This window comes from Vulpes vulpes, unplaced genomic scaffold, assembly GCF_048418805.1.
Source record: "Vulpes vulpes isolate BD-2025 unplaced genomic scaffold, VulVul3 u000000740, whole genome shotgun sequence".
NCBI classification, from domain to species: domain Eukaryota; kingdom Metazoa; phylum Chordata; class Mammalia; order Carnivora; family Canidae; genus Vulpes; species Vulpes vulpes.
Window position 1 is genome coordinate 53,754 of NW_027325795.1, and position 12,793 is coordinate 66,546.

The window sequence follows — 12,793 nt, forward strand, 5'->3', positions numbered from 1 at the left end:
GAAAAGTAATCTATGTTAATAGAAAATGTTTTCCTCATAATATGTATTATTAACTATAATGCTATTGATTAATGACTATATGCCAGATTTTGTATTAAGTACTAAGATTTTGAACATGAATAAGTCACCTTATACATGGTTCTTGCCTTAAAAAAATTAAATCTAAATGAATACAGAAAAAAATACAGGAGAGCTAGGGAGAAACGAAAGGTAAGTCTGATCCATAATGGGACAGATAAAAATCTTGTATGCGTTTAGAATTGAAAAACAAAATTTATGTGGCCTTTCAATCTGAAGATGCTTATATGAGGGGAGGATCTATTTAATAAGATCATTCTATTGCCAAGTTTCTAAAACATCAAGAGCCAGGGCAAATGAAAGTTGGATGGCTTTGGAAACTAAAATAAACTAGCAAATTGTACTTACTGAACCTGGATCCAAACTGTATTCTGCCAATCTCCTCTGAAGCTGGGAACTGACTTTTCTGTATACTGGTTTCCAACATGGAATCACATTTCAGTTAGGTCCCCACCCAGATGGAAGCACAGATGCAGTAGTGGCTGAAAGATTCTTTTGAAACTAATAAGCTGGATTTCCTTGAGATTCAGGAACACTACATGAAAAGGTTTCCAACTTTGGATTTCTCGCAACTTTGTATCTCTCCTGCTGTTCCCTATGAAACTAGGAGAAGATACTAGAGTAGATTATGTGGTTCAGATCATTTTACCACCCTGGTGAAGTTAAAATCCATAGCAGATGGATTTCAAATAAGCCTTCCACCTCAATACTGCATCTCAGTCTTCCAATCCAGATGTATATATTAGTACTCTTGATGCAATCACTAAAAGAAGTACTTACAGCTGTATAATCAGCTGCAAAATAACTTGGTGTAATTCACATGACTGGTTTATTTATTTATTTTTTAAGATTTTATTTATTCATTAGAGACAGAGACAGAGACAAGAGAGAGAGAGAGGCGGAGACACAGGCAGAGGGAGAAGCAGGCTCCATGCCAGGAGCCCGACGCAGGACTCGATCCCGGGACTCCAGGACCACGCCCTAGGCCAAGGGCAGGCACTAAACCGCTGAGCCATCCAGGGATCCCCACATGACTGGTTTATGACCAGCAACATCTCTGTCAAAATGACCATTGTGTGACTATTTAAATATTTTGGTTTTACTAGATTCTTCCCCTCAGGTGTTTAATAACTATCAAACAAGAATGAAGAGCTGGGGGGATCCCTGGGTGGCGCAGTGGTTTAGCGCCTGCCTTTGGCCCAGGGCGCGATCCTGGAGACCCGGGATCGAATCCCACGTCGGGCTCCCGGTGCATGGAGCCTGCTTCTCCCTCTGCCTGTGTCTCTGCCTCTCTCTCTCTCTCTTTGTGACTATCATAAATAAATAAAAATTAAAAAAAAAAAAAAGAATGAAGAGCTGGGTAAAATGGTGAAAAACTTCAAAGAGGTGGCCAGCATCCCTGACTTGGTTTATGTATACAAATTCTGACATGGGGGAACCCTGGGTGGCGCAGTGGTTTAGCGCCTGCGTTAGACCCAGGGCGCAATCCTGGAGACCCAGGATCAAATCCCACGTCGGGCTCCCGGTGCATGGAGCCTGCTTCTCCCTCTGCCTATGTCTCTGCCTCTCTCTCTCTCTCTGTATGACTATCATAAATAAATAAAAATTAAAAAAAAATTTAAAAAAACAAATTCTGACATGGGCATATAATAAATAAGTAGCATCTATAAGCATTTTGTATACAGATAGAGAATGTTGCTATTACCTGTTTATATTTTTTCTTTCTCTTGATTGAATGAAAGTTACTTAAGGAGAGTTTGTTTTTTTTTCTTTTTTCTTTTTTTATCCCAAACCCCACAAAAGTCCAACCTACTGGTGATAGATAAATGATCAATTAAGAATGAGTGAATTCAGATGAAAATTCTAGGTATCTTAATGGTTTCTAGTGATGACTTTCAGGTTCATGTATCTAAACTCTTCTTTCCATTTTCAGACAACATGCTATTTATAATGGGCTTATTCATACTACATTGATATTAATCTTTTACCAGAATGATTTAATCATTAATGATTAAAAATGATTTTTTTGTATAAAACATTTAATGTTAACCTACAACACAATGGGAACTTTTATGAAAAAAATTTAAAGTACACTAGATTTCTTCAGTAAATTATCACTTAAACTATTCAGGCGCAGTACCAAGTTGGGACACTGCATCTTTTGTGGAGGGATTTCCTGTTTGCTGCATTCCTCACAAGTCCTAAAAAAAAAAAAAAAAAAAAGAAACAGTTGCAAAGTGGAGCTCCTTGTTCAAGCACCAGGTAATACTCCCCTGATTTTGCATTCTGGGGGTTATCACTCTTTCCTCCCACAGTTATTTTCTGAAACTCTTTCCTTGGCCTTGGCACCATTAGCAATTTTCATAATGACTGCTCAGCTGAAGATTCTAGGTTCCTTATTATTTTTTAAGAGATATTCTCTGATCATTTTTTGTCCAAACATCACAGTGGAGGCAAGCAAGGACAAAAGAAGTATTTGCTGCAGGAAATTCTGCAGAAGTGGAAGAAAAGACCAGAAATGCCCCACTAACTGCAGAAATTCAACGGACTCCAACTGGGTATCTTTGCTTGGTCATTTCCCATGTCATTCAGTTGAATCTACAACGTCAGTTTTGGGATGCAGAAGAGAACTTGAAACAAGTGTTTTTTTTTTTTTTTTAGGCTGATGGCTTGCTGTTTGATAAACAGCTGAAACAACCCGGAGGTGATCTGGAAATGAGCGAATCCTTGCAGATCATCGGCTTCTCAGTATTTTCTCCCTTGCAGGTCCCATGGAGTTCCGAGGTCCTTGGGAGTAACAGATTGTACTGGCTTTAAGTGACAAAATGTGCATCCTTCCTGGAGGAGGAAGGGAGATGACACCTATGCAGCAGCCCTACGGTAAGGAGACAGGAATGGGGTCTGAGCAAAGCAGGCTTGTTTCCACATGGACTAGGAAGGAACATGTGCTTCAGATAAAACTTCCTGAAACCTAAAGTAAATGGGTAGGCCATCCCAAGAACCGTACCGACATACACTTTTTCTTAACAGTCTGGCATCTGACCTCCTTCCCTGAACAAGTATTGAAAGGCCAAGAGACATAACGTGCACGTTGTAGAATAAGATGCAGACTGAATTAAGGAAAAAGTTTTACAACTTCCCAAAGATGTGTGGGCAAAACACCCAAAACAATACCCAACCTAGAGAAGGCCCTTAAAATCCTGCCCTTCTGTGTACTGCCGGGGAAATAGCTATGAGTTTGACAGGGAGGGAGACTCAAAGTTATGTGGGAAAATTCCTCTTTGCATGGTTGTAAGCATGAAGCAGACTTCACATAAGGCTGAATAGAGAACATGCTTTATCCTGGTATCCATTCCAGATACCTTTCATGCCAATAGACAGTGACTTCCCACTCATCTGGCCTTGAGGCAGCAGTAAACAAAATGGAATAATCGGCAGCGAGGAGCAGAATTAAATTAAATTTTCCTAGAGATGGTGTTTTAGACATCTGTGCCAAGACCACTGGGTAATTCCCGGGCTCCCTAGGTGGTGCCTTGTGAGGTTCCTTATTCTGTCCCTTACCCATGTTTACCCCAACCACTGTGGGATGCAGAGGAGAAGCCACGTACATCACTGCTACCTAAAAGAGAAAGAGTTGCCCTTAGATTTTAGGGAAGCAAGAGAGAAAGCCTTTGGAGACTGCAAATCTACCACGTTATGTTTTATCTTGATATGAAGCCTGGCCTCAAAGCATGCTAGGCTCCAGTTACTTCAGTAGGTTGCTGTGTTACAAGTCTGCACCAGTCTAGCTATAGAACACTTTGGAATATTTGCCAGCTCATGCTGACATCTGTTAATAATACATGGCATGACCCATGTACCCATTACCATAAACTCAACCAAAGAAGGGACATCCATCCAGAGGTTAAAAAACCCCTATTACCTCAAAACAGCAATAGAGGGAGAGGATTAAAACCTGCCTCCAGCAGGTGGCTATATCAGAAACTAACTGTACCTTCCAGCAGTTTACACACACCTGGAGTTCTGTCTTGGCTCCCTTCAAGGTTTCTAGTTCTATCCTTGAACCACCACCACCACCACCACCACCCACTTCTCCCACTGATACAGGCAGGGCACCATCATGGGGTTCTGCTGGTTCTACCATTGACCCTGCTAGTCCTTTGATAAGGCACCAAGATTGGCAATTCAGGAACACTCGGGGCTGGGCAGGAAGAGCACGTACACATCAGAAGAGGAATGAAGAGCTGCTATCCTTTGGTTCAGATTGCATAGTAACCATCTAGTACAGATTCCAAGGGACAACTGCAGTTAATGAGTATACACAGAGTTCACACTGCATATATGGGGATATCTGTACAGAGACTTTGTGGGGCAATGAACTCCAGATTTCTCCCAATACTCCAAGCGAGGCGCATAGATGGTAAGAAAGGACAGCAAGAGTTGGACCAAAAAGAACAACCTCTCTAGGAATGTGAGAGGGACAATGGCAAAAATAAGCACAAACCAGCCCAGGTCACCTTTATTACACTCTTGTGGGCTAAGGAGCCCAGAGCATGAATTCATGGGCTTAAGAATTGGCTCTTTATCAAATAAAGTTAAAAAAAAAAAACCCAGCTATGTTGTGGGACTCAGGAAATTTAACAAAACCCCCTACCCCTGGACAAGCAGAGCAGGACTGACTATTTTGGGCTGCACCCACCTTGTGCTGACCTGCTTATTACTTAGGGGCACAACATTGTCAGTCTCATTCCTTTGGTCATTACAAAGCAACAAAAAACATTTAGAAGTTATTCATAAAATGTGGGAAGTTCAAGGAACATCTCTCTTCTGTGCCTCTTCTCTGGTGGTGGGAGAAGCAAGTCGTCAGGAGATGCTGCAGTAGTAGCTGGTTGATAGATGTTTTTTTCCACTTTTATTTTTCATAAAAGCAAGGATGAATGAGAACTAGTGGGAATGTCCCCTTCCCCAGTTGGGACAATGACTGGGTCGAAGTCCTTCGACCTTTCTTTGGAAGGTGTGTGGTGCAGAGGCAGTAGGGAAGGGTGGGCTTGCCAGTGGGAACGTTCACTGCTGACCTTCGCACACACACACACAGGTGGTGACTCTTTTGGGCTGCATGGTTTCTGATCCTCCCTTAGGATACAGCAATCTTAAAAAAAATATTGTATTATAATAATAATATGAATTTCTCTCTCGGTTTTTGTTTGTTTGTTTGTTTCTCCATTTCTTTTAGGGATTAGGAGGGGAGAGGGAAGAAAAATGTCATTCATCTTTCAGGTCCTGAACAGAGAACTTCTGTGTGGCTAAGTCTGGCCTCCTGAAGTGTGGGGGTGTTGGGCCACTCCTCTGAAGGGATGCAAGGCAGCACCCGCCGGGGAAAGTTGGCTTCAATCTGAAACTTTTCAGGGCTTTCTTTCAAGGAGAAGAAGTAGTCATGGATTACTGTTAGAGACTGTGAAAAGTGGAATCATCTCTCTACTCGAGAATCATTGGCTAATTTGAAAATGATCTTGACACTTTCAGGGTCATCAGGGGAAGGCTCTGGGGGCAGATACTGCAGCTTCCCCTCCTTTTCCTCTTGTAGATTCCGCGCACCTCTCTCCTCTGCCAACTTTTGCTGTTGCACCTCCTCCTCCTCCTTGCGCCCCTTCAGCTCTGGCTCCTCCCGTGTCTTCCTTTCCTTCTCCTGGTCAGCCCTGAGAGAGGCCAGATAGGCCTCGTCTTTCTGTTGTCGCAGGACCTGGGTCTGATTTCGTTCTTCCCTTTCAAGGCATTCTGACACGAGGTAAGTCTGGTTTGCATCCATGATACATGTCAGCTGGTTAATAAGGTCATCGGGTCCCACTGCAGTCGTTCTCTGATCCTTCAGCATAATCAAGGCCAGGAATGGATAGGTGTTCCCTCCTAAACCCTGCAAGACCCTATATCCCTCAGGTTTATTTGCGGAGCATGCCCAGCGAAGCATCCTAGTGTTTATTAGGGAAATAACTTCAGGGCCCAGAGTGTGTTGCAACAGAACTCATCGGAGTCCTGGGGATCATCTCCATGAAGACAAACCAAAAGCAACCAAAGCTCCCGCTTGGCATCGTTAAGTGCCTGGCTGTACGTTCCCTGGTGGAAGGCAGGGTGTGCCCTCCCATATTTCTCTTCAAAAGAGAGCATAAATGAAACAATGTCCCCAACGGGGTCAGTGACCCAGCTGCGAGGGGCAAACCTAAATATATCAAGTATTGTGTAGGTAAATCGGAATGGAAGCATTATTAAGTAATAACCCCATCCAGGCAGCCCCCTTGGCTGTGGTCTTGCAATAGCCTAACTGTAGAGCCTGTGCTCAACTGTATTAACTTGCAGGGGTCAGGATGGAGGTGGGTTGAAAACATCTGGCACACCCTCTTGTTCATTCAATCGGTCCTGTACAGCAGCCTCTATGTCCCAGTAATGCTGTTCCAAGGGATGGCAGCATTGATCCATAGTTGCTATGCCAGTTAGATCCTGAAACTGCAGCAGTTTCTCTGTCTGCTCCTGGGTTATATCCGGCTCCTCAGGCGCTGCCATTTGGCCGCCGCCTCTACGCTTCTTAAAGGAATGATTTGATTACCTCTTATTGTAACGTAATTTCCTGTTTTGATTTTCATACTCTGGGTGTTTTGTTTTGTTTTGCCTGTTTAAAAATTTTCCTCTAATTAAGTTGCTGATTTTAAAAATACATTACTCAAGGTTGCTTTTTCTTTGAACAGAATGAATAACAGTGCAGAATGACCACATTTAAAAAAAAATTACGCTTGAAACAGTACTTAATTCCATGTTATTTGCCATATTCAATTCGGTTTTCTTTTGTTGCTTAGCCCTATAAGACTACCTTTATATAAATAATATTTCCTTTCGAGCACTAGCCATATGAATTAACAAATGTCATACCTGAACTCTGACTGAATCATATTAATTTTGTCTTAATAATTATGTAAAAAATAATTATGTATATGTGCATACTTTTTTGTGGGGAAGGAGTGTAGAATAAAAGAAAGAATGAAAACAGATCCAGAATATTTTTTCATTAATGTATCTTGAAAAAATTAAAATGTACTTGTCCATACAAGTACATCTTTATTAAGATGAAACTTTGTTCATAATAAATAATTCTGCTATAAAACGTCTTAAATCCATAAGCTTTGTCAAAATGGTAAAATTGCTGAATAAACTGGCAACATAACTGGAAAGAAAACACAGACCTATGCACACAAACACACATTAAATAAGTAGCCATGAAGTCACAGTTTGACCCAGTGAAGAATTTAAAACTAGAAGCAAAAGGTAGTCCTTTTATAAATTGCTGATCTCCTCATACACCTTGTTGCTACGTTAGTTGTTTTGCTTAGGAAAGAGGATCATTCTGACAGCTACAATTTGTGTTTCTCTATAAAATTGGAGTTGAAATATTATAAGATATTCTTATGATCTGTTTGATATTTTTAAGAGTATTATTTATACAATATTGAAATAATGAGGAGACATCTAGTCACATGTTTTTTATTTACCAAAATTGGGCATCTTCTATTACCTCCATGGTGGCATCCAAGCCATTTCCCAGTTGGCTTTGTTTAGAGAGGTAAAATTAACTCATTCTCTCACCATCAAATGCCTAAAAGCCCAACTGGGAAATAGAGAGTAAGTAAGACCAAGAGAGATGATATTTATTGTCAAAAGGGATAACAGCTTAATAACTTAGTTATGACTTCTATAATAAATAAGTTTGTATTACATAGATATCACATATGTAATATTTAAATATTACAAACATGTTACTTATATAATGTATAAATATATAGTTACTCATATATATTAGTATATGTATCAATTGTATATAGATAGCATTGCTATTTCTTATATATATACCTACACACACAGAAGTATATATTGCATATGCCCTGTTTGTGTGTGTGTGTGTGTGTGTGTGAGTTAGGAAAATGTTAAAACAAGATCTCAATTAGAAATTCAGGTCCTAAAGACCATTCTAAGACATTATACTTTATTTGCTATGTGAGTTGTGTCTTGGAGCAATACTTCTGAAAGTTTGTTGCTTAAAGGAAGCATTGTGCTATACATTCCCACCTTAATGCCAGTTAATAAGTGAGGTAGGGGAAAGCGTCCATGAAGCTCCCTGGAACCTATTTGCTATACTACTCTAGGAACACTTTTAGTTATCTAAGCCCTCCTTATTGTTGTTATTTTTGACTTCATATATCTAGGGATCAATATATACGAAGTCATCTTTAACATCTGAGTACAACTCTGTTCCCATTATTCACTCACAGTCCTAAACACGGGATTTGGCGATTTAGCAGGTATTCCTTGAGTGCCTACTGTTGGTCTAGGTACTGAGTGAGCTATGGCTGGAAATACAATGAAGAGATTCCCATACTCATGAACTTAATAGTTTAAGGTAGACAAGGAAATGATCATATAAAATGCAAAATATAAGTGGCAGCATCTATAAATATAGAAAGCAGGTATTTCCTTAACTTTGAATGGCCAATCTGCATATATATGCAGCCCTCTGGACTGAGACCTGCAGTGCTCTGGAATTCAGCCAAGCCCAGAAATGATTTATTCTGGAAATTTGCTCACAGAGATGGGACTCAAAACATGTGGCTGATTCATTTTTGAAAACTTTTATTGAAGATGTAGAGACTTTTTACCTTTATTTACTTTTAGGTAGAAGTCAAATATTTCTGAGGGCTGTGGATTACTGCAAACTGAGTTTTAAACTATCCAATGGTGTTAAACTTGATCAGATGCTCTGAAAAGATAGCATGAAGTTTTTTTTTTTTTTTTTTAGATAGCATGAAGTTAAAAGTAAATTGAAAGACTGTAAACCTATTACTGTTTTCAATTTGAATGTTAGTTTGTGATTTGAAATTAGTGTGGAAGAAAAAACCAAATATCCAGTGATTAAAACTCAGAGCAGCATTGCTAAAACATTGCTCCAGAGGGGAGGGCTATGAAAATCCTATACAAATACATTCAAGAAGAGGTTTAGTTTTAAAAGGCAACAAAGGCAGTAAAATCTGTATTTTTCCATTCACAGTGTAAACTCTTTTAAATGCTCTTTAGCTACTTGCTTATCATATCTACCAGAGTTTAATGTAGAGAAACATGCTGAGTAGAAAAGTGAGCCCACATGAAGGAGCCTGGAAATGTTATAGAGCAAAGCTTTTTCAAAAAGTATTTATTTTCTATATGGCCAACAGCAGAAAGGCATGGGACACTATGGTGTACAGAGAGTTAAACTGTGTGCGTGTCTGGGGGTGGGGTGGCAAATGTAAGAAGAAATACTAATTCTGAGCCCTCAAAAACCTTTCCACTTTTCTGATAGCAAACTCTATTTGAATATGCGTGTTCAGCCTCTCCTAAGAGAAATCTTGTTCCTAGCCAAGAAAGGTAATGTCATATCAATCTAAACATTCAGCTATACATTGAATGTGCTGATCTGGTCATTAGGAACAAGGATACTGGTTACACATGCACTATTTCTGTTACCTGTTTCCTAAGAGATATCAAGATAATTGCTTTTTGTGCTTCAGTAATATTCTATGCATAATATTTCACTTGCTGCATTATTTTATAAGTATCTACCTCTGTATATATCTCTCTGCTTGAGGACGGGTACTCTTAATTGTCTTTCTGTTTGCAACACCTAACTCAGTGCTTGGCAGAAGGTTGGCACATGGTGTTTAATTCAAGGAATGACTATGTTTTTTGGCAGGCCAACTTCCTCTATAACTCACCAAGTACGGTTTTCTTTCTTTAAAGACTTTCTAAATAGAATGTATAAGTTAAAGGGCAAGAATTAATTATTAACAATTTGCCTAAGAAATTAAGTCTCTAGATGGCATAAATCATATGCTATCAGTAACATTCATGCTTCTGTTGAAAACCTATCAACCCTTCTACAATTTCAACTTACAATCTAAAATGTGAAAATATTCAGCTGGAGATGATCAAACCCACTGGGCTGGACAGAGCAATAGGTCAGCACCTTTGCCCACATCCACAGCCTGGAGGTGTTAGAAGGTAAGCAGCGCCTTCATCATTCTGGCAATCTATTTTAGTCTAAGTCTACATCAAAAGCCTGTCAGGGCTCAGTGCTGATAACAAAGCACTATCGCTTTTCAAAGTGACAGAGCATAGTGACATATCAACACTAGGACTTAAATGAAAAACCCCTTCTAATTTAATGGGGAATCTGCTGAAGCTGTATTCAGCCCAGAATCCTGGTTTTCAATTAAAACTTTTTCAGGGGATCCCTGGGTGGCTCAGCAGTTTGGTGCCTGCCTTTTGCCCAGGGCGTGATCCTGGAATTCCGGGATCGGGTCCCGCATTGGGCTCCCGGCATGGAGCCTGCTTCTCCCTCTGCCTGTGTCTCTGCACGCCCCCGCCCCCATGTGTATCATGAATAAATAAATAAATCTTAAAAAAAAAAAACTTTTTCATAGCAAGAGAAAAGTTTGGCATATCCTTTCCTTTTTTGAGGCAGTTATGGAATTGTGTGGAGAAGACAGTAGTATGGTGTAGAGATGGCCCGGTACTAGCTAAGTACGTATGAGCCCTTCTCATCCACTAATTGCAGTTCCAACAGTATAACAAAAGTCTTACCTAAAACTCATACTGCTGCTGATAGTCCTACTGCTTTATGATAGTCCTAGAGAGAGAGAGAGAGGCAGAGACACAGGAGGAGGGAGAAGCAAGCTCCATGCCGGGAGCCCAACATGGGAGTCGATCCTGGGACTCCAGGATCACGCCCTGGGCCAAATGAAGGCGCTGAACAGCTGAGCCACCCAGGGATCCGCAGAAAGGGCTTTAAAACAAAAAGGAGACAACAGGGGGAAGAAGGCCAGAGAGTAGAGTCCTCAACTCCCCCGATCCGCCAACCCACCTAGATAAATTTCCAGTCATCCTGGACACCTACCAATGCGACCTGAGAGTTAAAGAGAAGGGTTTTCCCTTCTAAAAAGGTAGAAGGTGGATACAAAGAAAGAAAGAAGCTGGGGGGGGGGGGCGGTGGGGGCGGGCGGCTTCTAACAAGACAAGACAGGAAGGGCCCTAGCTCAGGATAGCACGGAGCCCCAGCAAGCGGGGCCTCAGGGAGAAGCATGGAGGGGGGCAGGCGGGGAGCTGTGCCTCTTTATGCCTTCCTCAATATCTTTCAGGAACCTTCTGTGGTGTTTAGGGTAGAGATCCTTTACCGCTTTGGTTAGGTTTCTTCCTAGGTATCTTATGCTTTTGGGTGCAATTGTAAATGGGATTGACTCCTTAATTTTCGAGGCTCTTCTAACAACAACCTGTCAGTCAACAGCTCTTTCTATGTCCATTTATTTCCCAGGAGCTGCTGAGAATACGACGCAACAGAAATCAAGCAGACAACCTGGGTACACCTGCCCAGGATCACGGCGAAAGCTATTTGCCATCTTCCATAACAGAAAAGTTCAGCCAACGGATGAAAGCCCAGAGGGTAACATGAAAATTGATTCATTAAATAATAGCCTCAAGAAATCTTGTCCTAGGGGCACCTGGGTGTTTCTGTCAGCTAAGTCTCTGCCTCCTGGGTTTCAGCTCTGGTCATGACGACAAGGTCATCAGATTCACCCATATTCAGCATGGAGCCTGCTTCGTATTCTCTCTTCCTTTCCCTCTGCCCCTCTGCTCCTTACACTTGCTCTTTTGCTCTCTCCACACGCACAAAACAGAATCATTATTCAGTTTTGCTCGTGTGCCATTGTTAAGACAAACCTCCTAAGCCGTATTCTTTATGTTTCATGTGTCCACATTTTAACTTAAAAGGTCAGTCATTAGTTTGTGGCCAAAATTGTGAAATCGCATTGAGAACTCTAATTTGGTCAGATTTCATGGGAGGGGTTGTGAGCTAACATTTGGACATACTAGTCCATGTTAAATATTAGCAAAATGTTTTCTGTTTTTACATTTTTGTATTGGAGTTCAATTTGCCAGCATATAGCATAACACCCAGTGCTCATCCCGCCAAGTGCCCCTATCAGTGCCCATCACCCGGTCACCCCAACCGCCCGCCCACCTCCCCTTCCACTACCCCTTGTTCAGTTCCCAGAGTTCGGTGTGTCTCCTGTTTTGTCACCCTCACTGATATTTTCCCTCATTTTCTCCATTCCCTTTATTCCCTTTCACTAGGTTTTATATTCCCCAAAGGAATGAGACCATATCAAGTTTGTCCTTTTCCGATGCACTTATTTCACTCAGCATAATCCCTCCAGGTCCGTCCTGTCGGAGCAAATGGTGGGTATTTGTGGTTTCTCATGGCTGAGTAATATTCCCTTGTAGCCGTGGACCACATCTTTATCCATTCATCTCTCGATGGACCCCGAGGCTCCCTCCACAGTTTGGCTATTGTGGACATTGCTGCCATAAACAGCGGGGTGCAGGTGTCCCCGCATTCCACTGCATCTGCACCTTTGGGGTAAATCCCCAGCAGTGCAATTGCTGGACCGTAGGGAAGATCTATTTTTAACTCTTTGAGGAACCTCCATCCACACAGTTTTCTAGAGTGGCTGCACCAGTTCACATTCCCACCTACAGTGCAAGAGGGTTCCCCTTTGTCCGCATCCTCTCCAACATTTGTGGTTTCCTGTCTTGTGACTTTTCCCCATTCCCACTGGTGTGAGGTGGTATCTCATCATTTGGGTTT

At 41.4% G+C, this 12,793-nt stretch overlaps 1 pseudogene; it reads right to left on the reverse strand.

Annotated features, from left to right (window-relative positions):
- Nucleotides 1-4,581: 4,581 nt before the first annotated feature.
- On the reverse strand, nt 4,582-10,742 carry LOC140597424 (FAS-associated factor 2 pseudogene; annotated as a pseudogene).
- Between the last annotated feature and the right edge of the window lie 2,051 nt (nt 10,743-12,793).